The sequence below is a fragment of the Eretmochelys imbricata genome, chromosome 6, assembly GCF_965152235.1.
Source record: "Eretmochelys imbricata isolate rEreImb1 chromosome 6, rEreImb1.hap1, whole genome shotgun sequence".
NCBI classification, from domain to species: domain Eukaryota; kingdom Metazoa; phylum Chordata; order Testudines; family Cheloniidae; genus Eretmochelys; species Eretmochelys imbricata.
In genome coordinates this window covers 82023406-82027500 of record NC_135577.1, presented here as the reverse complement: position 1 = coordinate 82027500, position 4095 = coordinate 82023406, and positions in this window count along the sequence as shown.

Genomic DNA, 4095 nt, shown 5'->3' with positions numbered 1-4095 from the left:
CACTCTGGCTGGTAGCGCATAAGACATCAGCACCGAAGTTCCTCCATACATCAGGAAGCCGGGGCCTTTTTGAAATAAAGCAAATACAGAGCAAAGGTGCTCTGATCCTCCCCAAGTATCTTCAGTGGAGAGCCCCAGTGTTCTCAAGTTCTTTCACTTTAATTGTATTTAAGTCTAAAAAGTGTTGGAAACTCAGAATCTGCACCAGCAAATTTTAAATTAGGCACTGTTGCCCTTACACATAAAGAGACTGATTAGTGGTGTATAATAGAGAGGCCCTGGCAGCTGAGGATTGCTGAGGTACATAGATGACACAGCCACATCCTTCTCCCCTTGTCACATCTCTATAGCGTGGGTAGAAGGGAAGACAAGTTAGAGCCGCTACAGCAGCCTTAAATCATCAGAGGATTCGTCAACGTAGGGGAATGGCCAGATCCACTGGGTTTATGGCCATGTTCTACGAAAGACGTAAGTAAATTTGCCACAGCACTCTCATTCTAAAGCACATTTTAAATTAGTATGGCTTTTATTTAGTTCAGTGAGCCACATTATACATTTAAAAAAAAAGAAGTTAGAAGTTGCCTTAAGGGTTTCAAAGCATTAGGCCCTATATAACAAACATACTTATAAAAAGTATAGTTTCCATACTTTCATACACAGGATTTATTGTTTTGTGATTCAGACCATTAGTTGGTAAGGAACAAAATAAACAGTTCAGCATGACCAGAATTCAGCACACAGACTCGTTTGTTGTTGTCTTTAGAATAAAAGACTCACAGAAATATAGGGCTGGGAAGGACCTCAAGTATCCTCTTCTAGTCCATCCCCCATGCTGAGGCAGAACCAAGTACACCTAGACCATCCCATCAGGTTTTTGTCTAACCAGTTCTTAAATACCTCCAATGACCACGATTCCACAACCTCCCTTGGAAGCCTATTCCAGGGCTTAACTAGCCTATTAGATGGATATTAGGAAAAACTTTCTAACTTAAATCTCCCCTTGCTGCAAATTAAGCTGATTATTACTTCTTGCCCTACCTTCAGCGGACAAGGAGAATAATTGATCACAATCCACTTTATAACAGCCCTTAACATGCGTGAAGACTGTTATCAAGTTCCCCCTTAGTCTTTAATTTGGACGAAACATGGCCTGTTTTTTTATCCTTTCCTGAGGTGATGACGTCAGGTTTTCTAACTCTTTTATCATTTTTGTTGCTTTCCAAATTGAACTGTCTACAATTTGTCCACATCTTTCTTAATGTGTGGTGCCCAAAACTGGACACAGTACTTCAGCTGAGGCCTCACCAATGCTGAGCAGAGAAGGACAATTAACTCCCATGTCTTATGTAACCCTCCACACCCCAGAATGATATTAGCCTTTTTCACAACTGCATCACACTGTTGGCTCATATTCACTTCCCCGCTCTCAACCGATCCTTTTCTGCAGTATGACTGCCTCGTCATTTATTCCCCATTTTGTATTTATGTATTTTATTTTCCTTCCTAAGTAGAATCATAGAACTGGAAGGGACCTCAAGAAGTTTTCTAGTCCAGTCCCCTGCACTCATGGCCAGACTAAGTATTATCTAGACCATCCCTGACAGGTGTTTGTCTAACCTGGTCTTAAAAATCTCCACTGATGGAGGTTCCACCACGTCCCTAGGCAATTTATTCCAGTGTTTAACCACCCTGACATTTAGGAAGTTTTTCCTAATGTCCAACCTAAACCACCCTTGCTGCAATTTAAGCCCAATGCTTCTTGTCTTATCCTCAGAGGTTAAGAAAAACAATTTTTTCTTCCTCCTCCTTGTTACAACCTTTTACATACTTGAAAGCTGTTATCATGTCCCTTCTCAGTCTTCTCTTTTCCAGACTAAATAAACCCAATCTTCCCTCCATAGATAATGTTTTCTAGACCTTTAATCATTTTTGTTGCTCTTCTCTGGACTCTCTCCAATTTGTCCACATCCTTTCTGAAATGTGGTACCCAGAACTGGACACAATACTCCAGTTGAAGCATAATCAGTGTGGAATAGAGCGGAAAAATTACTTCTCGTCTCTTGCTTACAACATTCCTGCTAATACATCCCAGAATGATGTTCGCTTTTTTTGCAACAGTGTTACACTATTGATTCATATTTAGCTTGTGATCCACTATGACCTCCAGATCCCTTTCTGCAGTACTCCTTCCTAGGCAGTAATATCCCATTTTGTATGTGTGCAACTGATTGTTCCTTCCTAAATGGCGTACTTTGCATTTGTCTTTATTGAATTTCATCCTATTTACTTCAGACCATTTCTGCAGTTTGTCCAGATCATTTTAAATTATAATCCTATCCTCCAAAGCATTTGCAACCCCTCCCAGCTTGGTATCATCTGCAAACTTTATAAGTGTACTCTGTATGCCATTATCTAAATCGTTGATGAAGATTTTGAACAGAACCGGACCCAGAACAGATACCTGAGGGACCCCACTCATTATGCCCTTCCAGCATGACTGTGAACCACTGATAACTAGTCTCTGGGAAAGGTTTTCTAACCAGTTTTGCACCCACCTTATAGTAGCTCCATATAGGTTGCATTTCCCTAGTTTATTTATGAGAAGATCATGAGGGATAGTATCAAAAGCTTTACTAAAATCAAGATATACCACGTCTACCACTTCCCCCTATCCACAAGGCTTGTTACCCTGTCAAAGAAAGCTATCAGGTTGGTTTGACATGATCTGTTTTTGATAAGCCCATGCTGACTGTTACTTATCACCTTATTATCTTCTAGATGTTTGCAAATTGATTGCTTAATTGTTTGCTCCATTATCTTTCTGGGTACAGAAATTAAGCTGACTGTTCTGTAATTCCCTGGGTTGTCCTTATTTCCCTTTTAATAGATGGGCACTACATTTGCCTCTTTCCAGTATTCTGGAATCTCTCCCGTCTTCCATGACTTCTCAAAGATCATTGCTAAAAGCTCAGATATCTCCTCAGTCAGCTCCCTGAGTATTCTAGGATGCATTTCATCAGGCCCTGGTGACTTGAAGACATCTTATTTGTCCAAGTAATTTTTAACTTGTTCTTCCTTATTTTAGCCTGTTCTGATCCTTCCTCATTTTCACTGGCATTCCCTATGTTAGATGTCCAATCACCACCAACCTTCTTGGTGAAAACCAAAACAAAGAAGTCATTAAGCATCTCTGCCATTTTCACATTTTCTGTTGTTATTCCACCCCTCTCCCCCCCATTTGAGTAATGGGCCTACCCTGTCATTGACTTCCTCTTGCTTCTAATGAATTTGTAGAATGTTTTCTTGTTACCCTTTATGGCTCTAGCTAGTTTAATCTCGTTTTGTGCTTTGGCCTTTCTAATTTTGTCCCTACAGTCTTGTGTTATTTGTTTATATTCATCCTTTGTAATTTGACCTAGTTTCACTTTTTGTAGGACTCTTTTTGATTTTTAGATCACTGAAGATCTCGTGGTAAGCCAGGGAGATCTCTTGCCATACTTCCTATCTTTCCTACACAATGGGATAGTTTGCTCTTGTGCCCTTAATAACGTCTCTTTGAAAAACTGCCAACTGTCTTCTATTGTTTTTCACCTTAGACTTGCTTCCCATGGGATCTTACCTATCAGCTCCCTGTGTTTGCTAAAGTCTGCCTTCTTGAAATCCATTGTCTTTATTTTGCTGTTCTCCCTCCTACCATTCCTTTAGAATCATGAACTCTGTCATTTCATGATCACTTTCACCCAAGCTGCCTTCCACTTTCAAATTCTCAACCAGTTCCTCCCTATTTGTCAAAATCAAATCTAGAACAGCCTCTCCCCGGTAGCTGTCTCCATCTTCTGAAATAAAAAATTGTCTCCAATACATTCCAATAATTTACTGGATAATCTCTGCCCTGCTGTGTTACTTTCCCAACAGATGTCTGGGTAATTGAAGTCTCCCATCACCACCAAGTCCCGTGGTTTGGATGATTTTATTAGCTTTTTTAAAAAAAGCCTCATCCACCTCTTCTTCCTGGTTAGGTGGTCTGTAGTAGACCCCTACCATGACATTGCCCTTGTTTTTTACCCTTTTTATCCTTACCCAGAGACTTTCAAG